An 18,212-nucleotide genomic window follows, 5' to 3' on the forward strand; every position below is an offset into this window, starting at 1 on the left:
CACCCTGGCAGAGATAGCCACTCTCCTGGACTCCTCCTTCCCAAATAAATAACTTTCTCAAAAGAGTCTTGGGTGAAGATCTTCATTCGCTGGTGCAGAAAAGAAGAACCTTGTTGAGAGTCCCTTTGGGAGCTGAGCAGAAAAAACCTTGCAGAGACCTTCCTTTAGGCGGGCTGAGCAAGGCTGAGTAGAAAAAGCAACAACTTTTCCTAGGAGCAGGAGGAGATTGCTACATTTCTGCAGGGATTTCCCCCTTTAAAAGTGAAGTGAAAGAAACAACATCTTAGGCCAAAGAGAAGAAGCAGAGCTCTTCTGGGAAGCCTCCTTGTGCGGTTTGGGGGGCGACACAGAAAGCTCAGCTGTAATGACTCTCTTTAGGAGAGGACCATCCTCCACCGCACCCCAGCTTCCGGATACCTCTCCCTCCAGGGCCAAGCTGCCCTCTTGCAGCTCCAGGGACAGTCTGGCTTCCTGACAAGTCAGGATGCCCTTTTCTCCAGAGCTATAACACTCACACTTTGTATGACCACCTTTGTACGGCTGCTCAACCTTTTGTTTCTCTACTTAAGACTCTTTAGAATAGAAAGTGTTTTATTTTTTAGATCCTTCATTATTTGGTACAAAGTAGAAATGTAAAGAATGGATAATCTAAATTATCAGTGAAAAATAACAGTGAGATATAAAATTTACATACAAGGGTCCAAAAGTAGAGTTGAGAATATTAATACTGCAAGACTAATAATTTTGTCCATATGAATGGATAAATCTCCAAGGGAGGGGATGTATAGAAGATGCTCCATCTGCTCTAAGAATGAAGATGAACACACAGCAATTATCTGCAGTATTTTGACATCTCCATTAGTAACACATCTATAAGATTTAATACTTAAACAATACTTTTTATTGTGAATAGCAAGGATAAAATCTTTCAGTAGTCAAACACTGCTCTGGTCCAATTACTGAATTATGGAGAAGATATACTTTGGGCTCATCTGCAACCCAGGGTAATGTCAAACCTCTGCTCCACCTCCCTACCTCCTTAGTGCTGGATTACATTGTCACACAGCAGCACTCAGAGGCCCTGCTGCTGCTGCACATCTCCCTCAGCATTGCGTGTTCTCAGCAGTTTGGGATTCCTGGCCATTCTGGATGTCTACAGTAATTCCTTTTAAATTCTTTCCTGATGGCAAGTGATATGGAGCGCTTTTCCATATACTTTGTACTTGTACGTCTTCTTCGTCAATGTATCTGTTCAGAACTTTTGACCATTTTTGAAAAATTAGATTGTTTTACTGTTAACTTACATTATATATATATAAGTGGTTTTTTGTCTGTATATATGTCTGTGTGCCACATGCATGCCTGGTGTCTGTGGATGTCAGAAGAGGGAGTTGGATTCTCTGGAACTGGAGGTACAGGTGATTGTGAGCTGCCATGTCGGTGCTGAGAATCGAACTTGGGTCTCCTGGTAGAGCAGTAAGTTCTTTCAACCACTGAGCTACTGCTCAGCCCCTCTTAATGTTAAATTTTAAGAGTTCTTTTTACATTTTGGATTTTTATCAGATACATCAGTGGCAAACATTGTCTCCTAGTCTGTGTTTTATCGTTTCTTTCTCTTGCCCATTTCCTGGAAATGTTTAATTTTAAAGGAATTCAGCTTATCAATATTTCTTTCGTGCACCAGGTCTTTGTTGTAGTATTGAAAAACTGTCACCAGGTTCAAGGTCAAGGTCATTTCTGTTTTTTCAATGTTATCTTCTACAGTTTTATAATTTTGTATTTTATACATGCAATCCATTTTTAGTTATTTTTTTGTAAAGGATGTATACGACCTGTGATTTGTGTCTGGTTTGTTTTTCTTCTTCCTTCTCCTGTCTTCCTTCTTCCTTTCCTCTTCCTCCTCCTTTCTTCCTCCTCTCTGCCTGCTCATCCTTTTTTCCTCCTCTCCTCCTCCTCCCTCTCTCTTCCTTCCTCCTCCTCCTCTTTCTCTTCTTCCACATGGAAGGCTAGCTAGCCCAGCACCATTTGTTGAAACAGTGCTTTGTCATATTCAAATTCATATTCCTGTTACATTCATCTTCACTGGGCTAACAGAGCTTTGGCTATAGCCCAGGCTGGCTGCACTTCCTTGGTCTCCTGAGTGCTGGGCTTACAGGCTTTCACACCTCTCCCCACAACATGTCTTCTCTGTATACTACTTATGCTCCTTCGTCAAATGTCAGTTGACTATCTGTGCATTGATCCATTTCTGGATTATCTATTCTCCTCTGATCTATTTAGGGACTTAATCACCTAAGTCGTGACGTCTTGATTACATGCGCAAATAGTACGTTTTGAAATTAGGTGTTGTAAATCCAACATTGACCTGCTTCAGTGAGTGCTGGCTCTTCTGACTTCCTTATCTCTCCATTAGACTTCAGAACTAGCTTAGCAATGCCGTAAGAATAACTGATTAGGAATTCAGATTTGGTTTGCAGTGAATCTGTAGATTGGGTTGGGAAGAAATGAAATCTCAACAAACTGAATCTTCCCATTAGTTCTTCCTTGCGGTTTTCCATCTGATTTTGGAGTTTTATCATACAACCTTATGTGCACTTTGTTACTTATGCCTATCTAGTTCTTATTCTGAGGAGTTAATGTTAACATTTTCCCTTTAATTTACAATTCTATTCATAGTTGTTCAATGCCAGTAAATAGGAGGATGACCAGCTTTTATAGACTAACCTTGTGTCCTGTAACCTCACTGTGATTGCTTACTAGGTGAAGATTTTGTTGTTTCTTTTGAAATACCTACAGAGAATCATTCTGTGCACAAGGATTAACTCTTCCTTCTCAATTAGTCTATTTTAATTTTTCTTTTCTCCTCTAGCATCAGCTAGCAATCCAGTACTGTGTTGAAAAGAGGTAAAAACAGATCTTTTCATAATCCTGGAATCAGCAAAAGGCTTCCTGTTTTCTCACTATTTAAACAGGTGCTAACTGGTGGGTCTTTATAGGCTGAAAAACATCCTCTCTGCTTTCGTCAAGTCTTTCTCATGGGTGGATGTTGAATTTTTTGTCAAATGTATTAGATTGATTTTCCTATTAATCGATTGATGTCACTGATCACGGCAATTCATTGTGGACTGGAGAATCAGCCTGATGTAACTGGGATAAATTCCACTGGTTGTGACATACATTTCTTTTTATGCACCACTACACTTTATTACATTGAGGGATTTTGCATCTCTGTTCATGGGAGTTGCAGGACAGAAGTTTCCTCATCTAGAAATGTGCTTGGCTTTTGTAATAAGTCTAAGGACCTCAGAGAATAAATTAGGAAGCATTTCTTTTGCTTCTATTACAGAGGATTGGTATCATTTCCTTCTCAGGGTTTGGTAGAAATCATCAGGAAGTCATCTAGAACTGCTTCTTTCTGTTTTGGATGTATGAAGCACCAGCAAAATTTCCTTAACAGAGACATATTCAAGTTCTTTCTCCCTATGTGAGTCAGATCGCATCCTTTAAGAGATGCCCATTCCACCATGGTTGTCAAATTTGTGGCATATTTGTTCATAGTTGTTGCTTTTATTGCCTATGCAATGTATAAAGTTGTCCCTCTTCTGGTGTTTTGTACATATGTGTGAAAGTAGGCATGCACACATGTGTATACATGTAAGTACAGTCCACAAGCCCAACTCTGTTTGCTTCTGGAACTCATGATTCAGCTTGGCTCTGCCTGTCTCTGCCTTCCCAATGTAAACATTAAATGCCACATTGCCACACCCACCAGTTCACACGGGCTCAGTAGTTTCTTTTTTTCTTTTTTCTTTTCTTTTCTTTTCTTTTTTTTTTTTTCAGAGCTGAGGACCGAACCCAGGGCCTTGAGCTTGCTAGGCAAACGCTCTACCACTGAGCTAAATCCCCAACCCCGTCAGCAGTTTCAATCTGTGCAGGAAGCACTGTCCCGACTGAGATCTTGCCCGCATGCCTCTCTTTCACTTTTCAGAAAGGCACTTCACAGAGGCTCTGTGTAGTGAAAGGCTACTGTAACAAGTCTGGAACTTTCCCCCACTTTCAACAATGGGCAGATCGTTCAGATAGACAATCCACAAGGAGGGTCAGTGAGATGGCTCAGTTGCCCAGCCTGATGACCTGCTATTCACCCTCCGGAACCCACATGGTAGAAGGAGGAGAGACTCAACTTCTGCAAGTCATCTTCAGACTTCTACATATGCACTGTGGCCCGGGCCTAACTCTTCCCCAGCCCCCACAGAAATAAATAAATGGAAAAATAAAAGCAACAAAGAAACAATGAATGAACAAAGGATGAATAATGCCAGCATCTAGGAGGTACAAGAAGAAAGACTGTTCACTAAGGCCAGCCTGGGCTACATAGTAGCAAGATATCATTTCAAAAAATAAGTAAACAAAGACCAGGAACTATTAAGATAAGAATGGTGAATTGGATTTGATCAAAATAAAAAGTGCTGCTCTCTGAATAGAACTATTAAGACAAGAAAAGGTCACGTCACAGATTGGGAGAATATCTCTTATGTTCATCTCCAATCAAGCACTTACATCTAACATACATGTAGAATGAATTCCAAAACTGCAGTAGGAAGCTGGCTTGACTTTAAAATGGGAATAATGTTAAGTCATTTTACCAAGGAAGATGTATGGACAGCTGGTTAATGAGCACACAGAAAAATGCTCAAAAACCATAGTCAGCAGTCAACAGCGACTTTAAAGACACCACGAAGTCCACAGCTGTTAGAAGGCATGGCAGGGAAAAGTTGGTCCATATCAAATGAGCACCAGGATGGGAAGTCAGTTCTCCTTCTTGATGGGAGCATGAAGCATAGTAACAATTTTACAAAGGAGCGCTATTGCTTCTTATAAATTTAAGCAAACAGCCCTCATGGGATCTACTTCTTACCATTCTCATCCTGTACAATCTTCTCCATCTGAGAGTGGCTTGGATTTATTAACTCACTTCTGCAGGCCAGACTATCCGGCATGATCAGATGTATTTCCAAGACTGGATTCTAAAGACAATGGCTTCCTTCCTGGGTACTTTATCTTCTCTCAGCCTGTTTCTCTGAGGAAAGCCAGGAGGCAATTAACAGTCCAGAGTGTTAGGAAGTAGAGTCTAATGTAGGTGATCCCTGAGGTGAGCACGCTCCCTGCTGACCCCTTCATTGGCCCTAAGCTGGAACTATCTGGCTGAGTCCTTCTAAGATTCCTGATCTAACAAAACTGTGAGAGAATACATTTTGGTTGTTTTCAGCTTTTGGGTATTTGTTATGCAATACCAGCTAACCAATGAGCCTAGTATATGAGCCAATTGTTGTATTCCCATATACTTACCCAAGAGAAACCATTTTAAAAGCAAAGCAAGTCTGTATTTAAAAAAGAAAAAGTATAGCCAGGTGGTGGTGGCACACACCTTTCACCCCAGCCCTCTAGAGGCAGAGACAAGAGGATCTTTGAGTTCAAGGTCAGCCTGGTCTACAGAGCAAGTTCCAGGACAGCCAAAACCACACAGAGAAATCCTGTCTCAAAAAAAAACAGTGTAAATGAATAGCCATGGTACCATTTTTCACAACAGCCAAATAGGAAAAACCCAAATGTCAATCAACAGGTAAAAAAAATAAACCAATTGTGACATATTTATATAATAGAACATTGAAATCAATAAAAAGGAACAAAATAGAGACAAAACATGGACAAACCTCAAAAAGACTATGAGATGAAGAAGATATATATATATACACACATATATATATATATATATATATATACACACACACATATATATATGTATATGTATATATATTATGCATTGAAATGAAAACTTAAATGATTGAGTGTGTGTGTGTGTGTGTGTGTGTGTGTGTGTCCATGAAACAGATTTTTAAAAAACATTTCCAATACAAGGACTTGGAATGCTTTACTAGTTAGATACTGTTTCTCAAACTCCAGCAGGTACCAAAACTCCCTGGAGAGCTGTTAGAGGATGGAATGCCATCTCTACCCCAAGATCTTCTAGTTCTGCAGTAAGGAGTCTGAGAAGCTGCGTTTGTGAAGCGTTCCCAGGTGCTGCTGATGCCATCTGGTCCCATTAGGTGGACTGCAGCTTTGAATGTTTATAGCCTTCTGTGGTGTCTCACATCTTTCAGGACCGTCATCAGAGCATGAATTTTAAGGGTGTCATCAGAAAGACAGCTTACCAAAAATTCCTACCATTCTTACCACTGCCCCACAAATCCAAACAATGAATAAAGAACTACATTTCAACCACAATAACTGAAGAACAGTGGAGAATTGTAGAACAGCAGCTGCCGCAATCCTGCAGGACATGGAAGTCAGGGCAGCAGCCACACAGGGAATGTGAGCCAAGCCTGCTTCCACCCCTCATCCTGTCAGAGTCAGCCTGAAAGCAGGGAGGGCCTCCCTGCAGGGCAAAAGATAAGGAAGAGCACCCAACTACTACTGTGCCCTACCCCCTGGACCATGCTCCTGCAGAGCTGTCTGTCTTCCATTGCGATAGGTTGTACACCATTCCTATAGGGCTGAACTGAGGGTACCCCACCCCCAGGCAACACAGAGCATCAGTCTTCCGGAGCTCCTCTAGTACCACAGCTGAGCCAGCACCTGGCCACACAGGCATCCCAAGGCTCCTGTCCATATGAATATAAGCACCTTCCTGACCTCAAGAATGACCACACTATACCTAATGTAACACTCTCAAAGCTCCAGAGGCTCCACTTCCCCAAGGAGTCATATTATTTATGACATCCATTCATATAGGCCAGACAGTCATAACTCCCTGCCTTACCTGGCACTGGACTAGCCCCTCATGACCCAAGTTGCTGAGGCATCTTACCTCTCTAGAAAATGAGGTCATTCTCTGTGCTGTTTCTGTATCTTCAGGTCCATACTGTTGTACCTAGTCCCACAAAGCCAGGGCTACCACCGTGTTCAACATCCCAGGTTTTAGAGTCACATAGCTCTGGTACCTCACCCACTGTTGAAACTAGGGCTGCCCCTGTGATCTGTCAGTTCTAGGTTCTGGAATAGGTACCCTGATCCCTGAGGCCTGACAATCCAAATCAACCCTTCCCCTGTGCCAGTTGGTATCAGAATGACAGCAGGATTTGGGTCTGGACCTTCAGGGGTGTGCCTCAGTACAACAGATCCTGGTTTAAAAGGAAAACTACATTCACTCATGTACTGGAAAATGAGTGACATTACATCTAATGTCCCAGGCCTAAGTTCACAGAAAGACTTGTCTGAGGATGTGTACAACAGGCTCTGTAATGGTCATAAACTGATACACAATAGGAGTATGGAATAACCCAGGAAACTCACCAGGAGTGTGTGTATACAAACTGTGGAACAGTTACATCATGGACTAGTATTCAGCAATTTGAAAAATCAATAAAAATGATAGCATGGATGGTAACTAATAGCTATTTAACTGGACTGAGGCCCATCATCAAGAGGGAAATCACGCCTGGTACTGGAAACTAGCCAACTACCCAGGGCTAGTGAAGCCATGGATCCTGGAGGGGAACCTACAACCATCACTTCACTAAACCAGTGCGATTCTCAACTATAGTATAAACATTTATCCTCATACCCATACATAAGTGCAATTCTTACCTCTCATCAAGGCAACTTGGCAACACACAGGGACCATTGGAGAAAACCACAGCCAACCATGACGTAGAGAACTAGAGATCAGATGGTGGCCAGTCCCAAGGTAACACAATATATCTAACACAATCCCTGCACCTAAGGGTCAGGATGATTGCAGAGGATGGGTTGAAGAGATCGTAAGAGTCTACAATTCTCAGCCTTGTTCATACTATAGCTCAACACGGTTGATTGGGTTTTGCTTTAGAATGTCAAGAGCTATTTTTCTCTCTTTTTTTTTCTAGTTGCTTTTAAACAGCAGTGCTTACCAACCACTGGTATTTCGGCTTTTATATCCATGTGTCTGTGTTATGCTATTATTTTGACAGAGCGATGTAATTAGTCAGCACTCACTTTTAAGTCCTCTAAGCCGTGACTTGAACTCTCAGAGTGTGCACTCCCTGGTGGTCTTTGGTGAGCTTCAGACCTCTAAGCCCAATAAGGGATGCTTTTGAGATGAAAACATGTGGAATCAATGTCGGTTTTGATCGTACGTTCAGACTGTTAAGTAAAACTAACAGGCCACTGTTCGGGGTCTAGATCCAGCTCCACAGCCAGTAGACAACTGAACGAAGTCACTTGGGCCAGAATTCTACGTCTGCAAACTGAAATTAAATAGTTTTATCTGACCTTCTGAGGAATCAGGAGGATGATAGCTAAATCCCAAACAGACCGGTTTAAGCCTGCATGGCAAGCTGCTTTGGCCCTACAAAAGTAACTTGGGGTTAGTAATCCACTGTACTGTGTTCTCTCCTTGTTTCTGCTCAAGCTGGTCGATAAACCAGAATGGTTTGCCATGGCAATAGAGAGCCTTTTCCAGACCTTTACAGCTCAATTTGGGACTCACCTTTAAAAAATTACTAAGGACCAATTGTTCTTTAAATGTGTTTTATTTCTTAAAGACGTTGGAGCTCTGCATTGTGCTATAGCAGGCAAGGCTGCACTGTGAGAAAACCCACGTGTAAGTAAAGGACTATGCACATCCGCCTTTTCTTCCAGCAGTGGTGGGTGTGGCCTTCTGTCCCCATGGGACTCCAGTTTTCAAGGAAAATGTAAGGATTGCCACTTAAAACTCAAGGTGAAGTAGAACTTGAACTTTGAAAAATATCAAGTGGAAGAAAGAGAATTTCTCTGCATGGATTGGTATAGTTTCCTCAAGCTGTAAACAGGAGGGTTAAAAGCCGAGCCTCGGGAAGTACTAAAGCATGCGAGGAAAGCTAGCTTATGAATGCTTATCATGTAATTAGTAGCGTGCTAAGCACAGTAAGTACATTCTGAGATAGGAATAATGACAATAATACCTAATTATTAACAAGCGAGGAGACTAACAGACACATGCAACATGATTAATTGTAAAAGGTCACACAGTCTTTAAGGAGTAAAATGTGCTACATAAGTAGACCATGACTGTACCCACTATGTATTCCCTCTCAATCTACCATCTTAATTCGATAATCATATCCTGTTTGTTTTTTTTTTTAAGTCAGACCCTACTTTAATAGTAAGAGTAGACTTTCATCAGTAACACAGCATTGCATCGAGAAGGAACCTGGTCTGACCTGAGCTGAACTTTGATTATATAGAGGTAATGACAAAATATTTAGAGGGAAAGAAGGGAAGGAACAGAAGAGGTGGCAGCAGCTCAGTCAAGTCTGGGAGTGAAAATTATAGAAAGCAGAATGTGTTTGAGTTTGCCGCCTAGTGACGGCAACCCCACCATCTTCTCATGAAGGCCACAGGGCAAGGGTTACCTTCAGGTATAGGCTGTGTAGCAGGAGACTCCTTTTGTATCCCCTACTTATCTTTAGGCATAAACTTTCATGTGGGAAGGTGGCTAGTGGCACCTTGAGGTGTTAGAATTACGTCACTGTTTTGTTTTTTTCCGACCTGTATGGTCCTAGGTTGAGGCCCAGATGAGAATCAGGCTCAGAAGAGGGATAGAGTTTGATCAAGAAGATAAACTGTCATCTACTAAGTGTCAATTGGATGTAAATAATATGGTTGAAGACTAGACAACAAATCTCATCAGAAGAGCTGAAACAGGAGCTTTGGCTAGGCACTGTCTGCTGTGATCTGTGGAGGAGCATGCCACCGAGTTACCACCATGCCTGGGCACCTTCAGGAAGGCTGTGTGGTCGCCAACCAATTCGACCAGCTACTTGACAACAAGTTAGACCCTTTCGAGGTATTGAAGGCAGCAAGAACAGGAAAAAAAGAAGCCAGCTGGGGTGGCACTGGGGGCCTTGGGGCGATGGCCCAGACCATCTCCAAAGTGGCTGGCAACAGTTGCATAGAGTCCCAGAAAGACAAGAACCCACTGCCCCCCAGCAACAGTGACACTGAAAAAAGGAGGGGACATAGGCTGGTGGCACTTAAAAAAGGAGGATGTGTCCTTGTGGTAAGACTGAGCATTCCTTGGGTATATGCCCAAGAGTGGTATTGCTGGATCTTGAGGAATACTTATTCCCAATTTTCTGAGAAACCACCATACTGATTTCCAGAGCGGCTGTACAAGTTTGCATTCCCACCATCAGTGGAGGAGAGTTCCCCTTGCTCCACATCCTCTCCAACATAAGCTGTCTTCAGTGTCTTTGATCTTAGCCATTCTGACAGGTGTAAGATGGTATCTCAGAGTTGTTTTGATTTGTATTTCCCTGATGACTAAGGATGTTGAGCAATTCCTTAAATGCCTTTCAGCCATTTGAGATTCAGAGTGGGAGGGCAGGGAGGAAGACACCATCACCATGATAAATGAGGACATCATGGGAATAGGAAGAGGCAGGGTGCTAGGGAGGCTCTCAGGAATCCACAAGATTAACCCCACGTTGGTCTGCTGGCAGTGGTCCAGAGGGTGCCTGGAATGGTCTATTCTGGTGTCCAGCCTAGCAAATAGCCTAGCTGTCATCATAAAGCCTTTATCCAGTGACTGATGGAGGTAGATGCAGAGATCCACGGCCAGGCACCAGGCTGAGCTCTGGGAATCCAATTGATGAGAGAGAGGAGAGATTCTGCAGGCGAGGGATGTCAAGATCATGATGGGAGGATGTGCAGAGATGACTGGCCGCACTAGTGGAAGCCCATGAACTGTGGACTGGTGGCTGTGGAGCCCCCGTGGGACTGGACTAGGCCCTCTGGATATGGAAGACAGTTTTTTGGCTCAAACTGTTTGGGAGCCATCCAGGGAGGGGGATCAGGATCTGTCCCTGGTCTATGGGAAGGCTTCTGGGAATCCAGAGCCTGTGGTGTGATGCCTTGCACAGTCTTGGTGCAGTGGGAAGGGGCTTGGACCTGCCTAGGCTCAGCGTGCTAGACTCTGCTGACTCCCCATGGGAGACCTCAATTTGGGGAATGTGGGAATGTGGGGTGGCTTGGGAAAGAGGACTAGGGTGGGAGGAGGGAGGAGGAGGAGGATCTGTGGATAGTATGTGGAGTGAGTAGAAAATTTCTTAATAAAGAAAAATGAAAAAAAAATTAAAAGGAGGAATATGGCCGAGTTGGAAAAGACTTGATCAGTAGTTTCAGGGAGCAGAGAAAGTAGCTGATAAGAGACCAGAAGCATGACCACCTCGTGAAAGATTTGAAAAGCCGCTTGGAGAAAGGGTGAAGGTGGTGAATGTGCAGGTGATAGGCCGATTATTGAACAGCCTATCCGAGGCTGTGGTGGTCTAGGAAGAGGTCAAGGAGGCTGTGGAATGGGCTGAGGCAATGGATTTGATTCTCGAGGCAAATGTGAATTGATAGATGTAGTGGAAGCGATAGAACTGGCCTGAAGCATGAGGGCAAATGTGGAGGTAGCGGGTCTCACAACTGGGGAATTGTCAAATGTGTCTGAGGAAACACTTGAAGGTGAAGAATACCCAGTGGCAGACACTGAAGATAAGGATGGAGTTGAAGAGGTTAAGGAGGAGGGTCCAAAAGAGATGGCTTTGGATGAGTGGAAAGCTATTCAAAATAAAGACTGAGCAAAAGTAGAATTCGATATCCGAAAACCCAGTGATGGTGCTGATGGACAATGGAAAAAGGGATTTGTTCTGCATAAGTCAGAGTGTGAAGAGGCTCGTGCTGAAGATTCGGTTATGGACCATCATTTATGGAAGCCAACAAATGATTTCACGTCTCAACTAGAGATCAGTTTTGGAGACCTAGGCCACCCAGGACATGGTGGCTGTGACCATGGTAGCCATCCGAACCGTGGAGCAGGACTGATAAGCCAAGTACTTATGCTCCTGATGTAAATGAGTAAGCTCTGGCCCAACTGGAAGTCATAATACAACGCTGGTTCCTTTGTGGACCCTCCTGCTCAAAGCTTTTGCTTAAGGATCCCAAACAACTAAGAATTAAAAAATAAAACAAAAAACAAACAACAACAAAAACTGTCATTCATACCATTCACACTTAAAGACTGAATTGTATCTGTTTTGAAAACGAACTTCTCTAGCTACACAATTAGTTTCATATTTGGAAGTTTTGGTAGCAGGGATGTTGTCATAATATTTGGGGATTATGCATTCTTCATGAATACTGTTGTATTGCTGCTTATGAATATTATGCATTACCAAACTTGAAATATAAGTGTTAACAGTGTGTACCAGGTTAAAACAAAACAAAGACTAGACAATGATCCTATGATGGTTTGAGTAAGAATGGCCCCCATAGGCTCATATATTTGAATGCTTGGTTCCCAATTGATGGAACTGTTTGGGAAGGATTAGAAGGTGTGGCCTATGGTAGGAGGTGTGTCCCTGGGGGTAGGCTTCAGGTTTAAAAAACCTACCCCATTCCCAGTTAGTGTTCCCCACTCAATGTTTCTCCCTCTCCCCGCTTCTCACTCCATCCCCCTCTCACTCTCCTTCCCTGGCACCAAACTCATAGGGATCCTCCTGCCTCAGCCTCCCAAATGACAAAATTACAAGTATGCAACACTAGGCCAAGTTTAGAACAAATAAAATGCTTTAAAATCTCAACATACAATGTATCTTAGCTCCTATTTCTCTAAAGATAATCTATATTTTTAAATAAATCCATTCATAGTCCACTTAAAAAGACCAAAGTTTCATTTGTAGCAATTAGAATTTGGCAAGTTCATTTTACTTTATGTTTAACAAATTTTAGTTTCAATTGCAATTATTTGCTAACACTTACACATGAACAAATCAGATTGGGGGTGTATCTCAGTACGTAGAGTGCTTAACTAGTATGCATGAAATCCTGGGTCTGATTGTCAGCCCCGCATGACTGAGTGATTAAGTTGAGGGGGTGGAGGGTGGAGAAAAGTGGATTATAATCAAGCAATGCTTGGACATAACTTTTCCTACAAGATTTTAACCTGGGCAGGAGAGATGGCTCCACTGTTAAAATGATAGACTCACAACCAAAAAGACAAAATTTTATCTACACAGCCCTCATTGACATGTCATTTTCATAAAGTTTTATTTATAAAACAAATTTCAGACTACTGAAATTTTTCTTAAGGTCTGCTTTAAAAGACAATTTTATGTATATGAGTCTACTGACTACATATACATATGCATACTATGTGTGTGTGTGGTGCCCAATGAAGCCAGAAGACAGTCTTGTATGCCCTGGTTCTGGAGTTACAGATGGCTTTCAGCATCCACCTGAGTGCTGGAAACAACCCTGGCCCTCTGAGAGAGCAGTAAGTGCTCTTAGCTACTGACTCATCTCCCCAGACCCCAATGCTTTTGATCCTGATTTCTGCTATTTTTAAAAAGAGGCAACAAACTTACTGTTATTTTTGTTTGTTGTTTCTCTTTTCTTAAACTTCTATGGCTGTACTTACCAGATTCTCACTTGTTATTAGTTTGTGATTTCAATTTACTAATGCCATTTCATCATCTACCCTACATCTTTTCAAGACATACCATCATCCCCAGATCCTATTGCACTGTGTCCTCTATAGGAGTTATTTAGGAGGTTGGGAGATGGAAGACTGTGGAGAAATACAGTGCATTCCTACATAGAAGACTGTGGAAACAATGGATGGCCAGCTGTGGGGACAGGTGAGTGGTGGGGAAAGGCACTGAAGAACCACCCCCAACAGACACAGGAATGAAAAAATCCTTTACTATCAAGTACAGGCTTGAGACGTGTGTGAGAAACCAGGAACCCTAACTGAAACATAACAGGGAAGTGGGGAGCCCTGCTCTGTGGGGCTTAACCAAAAGAGAGAAGCAAAGCCTGATGAGCTCCTCAGGGGCAGGGTACGGCACCACAAAAAGTTTAAAATAGGAGCCTAACCCCTAAGGATCCTGGCACTTTACCCTCAGGTGGCCAACATCGAAAAAACGAGTAGTGCTCTAACATTTCATTTTTACCCAGGTGGTGAGATGCTTACTCATCTATCCAGACACGAGCCTCCAGGGAATGGCATGTATTCCAAAAGAATCCCATTCCTTCCAAGGGGCTGAGTCAGAGAACTCAGATGCTCTCTCTCTCTCTCTCTCTCTCTCTCTCCTTGAATTTTTAAAAACACGTCTTCTTTAATCTCTTGTACTTCTGGTCTGGTCTTGTCAACACACTTACCCCATGCTTCTGGATTTCATCAGCATCCCCTGCACATGTTGGCAACCTGGACAGAGAACCTTCTATTTGCCTCCTGTCTTAGGTTCCTACTGCTGTGTTAAACAACATGACCAAAAGAAACTTAGGGAAGAAAGGGTTTATTTTATCTTACAGCTTGTAAGTGTTGTGGATTGCTATTTTTGACTAGGCAAAGATATGTTGCATTTATGTATAATTCAGAATATTACTTTAACTGTGTGAAGGTGTGTTACATTGGTTCATGCTGCAGAATATTACTTTATGTAAAGGTGTGTTACATTGGTTCATGCTGCCTTTGTTAGTGATGTAAAGATGCCTTGCATTTGTTTCACCTTGCCTGCTTAAGGCACCTGATTGCTCTAATAAAAAGCAAAATCGCCAATAGCTAGGCAGGAGAGAGATAGATGGGGCTGGCAGGCAGAGAGATTAAGTAGGAAGAGGAATCCAGGCTTGAGAGAGAAGAAAGAGGAGAAAACGGGAGAAAAAGAGGGGCATGCCCAGGACCAGAAGCCAGGCAGCTGCCAGCCAGCCAGGAGAAACAGGAAAGGAGGACATAAAGAAAGAAAGGTAAGAAGCCCTGAGGCAAAACATGGATAAGAAGAAACAGATTAAAATAAGAGCTTAGCTAAGGTCGAGCATTCAAAACTAATACTAAGTCTCCATGCCATTATTTAGGAGCTGGTTGGTGGCCCAAAAGAAAGGCCGCTACATTGTAGCCCATCATCCAGGGAAGTTAGGGCAAAAACTCAAGGCAGGAACCTGAAGGCAGAAACTGATGCAAAGGCCATAGAAGAACACTGCTTACTGGCTTGCTCCCCAAGGCTAGCTTGGCCCGCTAGCTTATACCATCCAGGATCACCAGCCCAGAAGTGGCACCATCCCCAGTGAGCTGGGCCTTTCCACATTAATCATCAATCAAGAAAATAAATGCACCACAGACTTGCCCACAGGCCAATCTGGTGAGAGCATTTTTTCAAGTGAGATTCCCTCTCTGGAAATGACTCTAGCTTGTGTCAAGTTGACATAAAACTAGTCAGCACACCTCCCGGGTCCTCTCTTCACTCTAATACTTTGGAGATCTGCTCATTGTCCCACGGACCACTTAGCATTCCTGAGCTGCTTCCAGGAAGACCCCAAGGCCTTCAGACTGTGACTCTGGACTGCTGTCACCCATCAAGGTGAAGGAGTTACTTTCTGTCCTTTGTGGGAAGACTCACTTCCCATTTGCAAGAAAAGAACCCTGGCCATGTGTTTACTTGAGTCAACGGTAAAGAAGAGTGGCCTTCCATAATCCACTAGGGTGCTAGAGGCCCTTTAATTCCTCCCGGGAGACCCCAAATTATCTGTGTGGTACAGACGACAGCAGTAGCCTGTAGCCCGCACAAGATGGATCTCCTTTTCTCCATCCCAGCCTTTGTCACAGCTCAGGGTGGGGGGGGGGGGGGGGGCTGAGCTTGTGGCCAACAGTGCTTGTGTGCTCATCAGGAAGTCCTAGGCAGACCTACTAGAAACCAGGTTTCCGTTTTCTCCAGGACAGTGAGTCCTCTTTACTTTCCCTCAGGACTGGTTTGTGACAGTTTTAGTTTGTGAGTTTTCCCTTCAAGGTCAATCTAGCCTGACCTACAAGGTTGGTTTGGCTCCAGAGAAACTGTATCCCACCTCTGGGAATTGAGAAAGACTCTTTTCTAAGAGAGTGCCTCATGTTAGAGCATGCCCAGTCCAATCAGTCAGTGAGACTGGGTTCACTTTGACAACAGGAGAAGTCTGTTGTCCTCCCAGGTAAATGTACTTCCATGGGACCCATGTGACAGGTCCTGTGTTCTCTATCCCATCTGACTCACTCCTGGGATGTAGTCTTAAGAGCTGATCTAGGCTGGGAAGTGGTGGCACATGCCTTTAATCCCAGTACTCAGGAGGCAGAGGCAGGAGGATCTCTGAGTTCGAGGCCAGCCTGGTCTACAGAGTGAGATCCAGGACACCCAGGGCTACAAAAAGAAATCCTATCTCAAAACAAAAACAAAACAAAAACATCCCCTCCCAAAATTTAAAAAAAAAAAAAAAAAACCTCCACAACAAAAACAAAAGTGGTCTAAATTTGATTCTCGGACTCGGAAAAAGAAAACAATTTTCTTCACTGCGAAACTTGACACATAATACACTTCCAGATCGATAATGATGGCTGCCTCAGGGCACATTGAGCTTTTACTGAACCCTGCAATTAGATTTGTTTGTTTGTAATTTAGGGAAGGACTCTGATACTTCTTATAACCATGTCTTCGAGACTGTCACAAGACCCTAAGATGCAAGAGCGATGTCCTAGGTACTTCACTAGATTCTCCTAATTTGTGATTTTTCTTAGACTCAGCCACAGCTGACACCCCTGATGGCCTCTTCTTTGTATACATCCATGCTCAACTTCCAGCTTCTCTACCATCTACTTGGTCACCTCCACCTGACCCACAGCTTCAACTTCTCAGATCTCTCCTCCTCCCTCCAAAGATCTCTTTCCAACCATACCCCTCTTTACTATGATATATTCGCTCCAGCACACACTTGCTCAGAAACTTCATATAGGAACTCAGGGAACAATAAAAGTCATTCCCACTACTTCAGAGGACACCAGTGAAGATCATGGTGCCATCAGCTACACATTCCTTTTTCTGTGCCCAATCTGTCCCAAATACAATCCAAATTAGGACCTTTTGGCCAGGATTCCCTTCAGCTGCATCAGGGAATTCAGAGGGTTTATTGTGGCTTTTGACCTAACATAGCATCATCTACATCATCTACATTTTTTTTTTTTTTGATTTTTGGTTTTTGAAGACAGGGTTTCTCTGTATAACATCCCTGGCTGTTCTGGAACTTGCTCTGTAGTAGACCATGCTGGCCTCTAACTCACAGAGATCCTCCTGCCTCTGCCTCTCAAATGCTGGGATTAAAGGTGGGTGCTACCACTGCCCATCTTACATAATTCTTACTATCTGCTGCACACACGAACAGTTAAAAGCTATTCCTTCTCCTGTAGAGAATTTTCCCCTTCGGTAGTGGCTAATGAGGACCTTGGCACCATTCAGTTATACATCCTTTCCCCCTGATCTGTCCCAAATATATACCAAATCAGGATCTTTTAGCCATGATCTCCCCACCCCAGCTTCATTTAGGAGTTGTAAGGGTCACTGAGCTTTTGACCCAGGCTGACAATGCACCTCCATCACTCTATCCACATGCTGCCCACATGAGAAGCCTCATCTGGTCCTTAGCATATGCCTGATGAGGTTCATGTTCATCATCCAGTTAGAGCCAGGCCAGCTTCCACGGGTGTGATCATCATGAGATCCCACTAGCCATATCAGAGCATTGATGTAGGAGATGACCAGGGCAGGACTGAGATAATTACCTCTGTATTAAAGGGAATTAAAATGCCATTACCAAACCCATTAGCTGTAACAATTTTTAGAAGGCAACACAGGAAGCTGCCAAGAGTCCCAGTCTCTTTCAGTTTAGGCTAGCTGAAACCATGTGCATAAGTGTACCAGTGTGGACCCCATAGTCAGGAAGGCTAATCCATCCTGGCTGTATTTGACTTTTATAAGTCAAATTTCTCCAGAGACCAGACAACAGCTTCAAATACTACACCAGGGACCCAGGCTCCTTTCCCCTAATTTATTGGCTACAACCTTCATATTCTTTAGTAGCCAGGAGGGGACCTCAAGAGTCAGAAAACCCAAACTGGAGGATAGAAAGGTTAAACATGACAAGTTGTCTTAGTGCAGGGCTGCTGGCTCCTTGTCCAGCTCAGGAAATGCTACAGCGCCACCTGGTGGCTCCACAGTTCAATCTAAGACCCTCAACCAGCCTCTGGTCAAAATACTCCTCTACTACCCTTGTGGTCAGGCTGCACGTTCCAACCAGCAGTGCCCAAAGCTTCCAGGCTAGAAGCCTCCCCTGGACTCTGTCCAATTTGTAAAGTG

General features: G+C 43.3%; 1 pseudogene; it reads left to right on the top strand.

The window, feature by feature from the left end:
• The first annotated feature begins 9,784 nt into the window (after window positions 1–9,784).
• LOC118587585 lies at window positions 9,785–11,923 on the top strand (annotated as a pseudogene).
• The last annotated feature ends 6,289 nt before the right edge of the window (window positions 11,924–18,212 follow it).

This window comes from Onychomys torridus, chromosome 7 (assembly GCF_903995425.1).
Source record: "Onychomys torridus chromosome 7, mOncTor1.1, whole genome shotgun sequence".
In the NCBI taxonomy this organism is placed as follows: domain Eukaryota; kingdom Metazoa; phylum Chordata; class Mammalia; order Rodentia; family Cricetidae; genus Onychomys; species Onychomys torridus.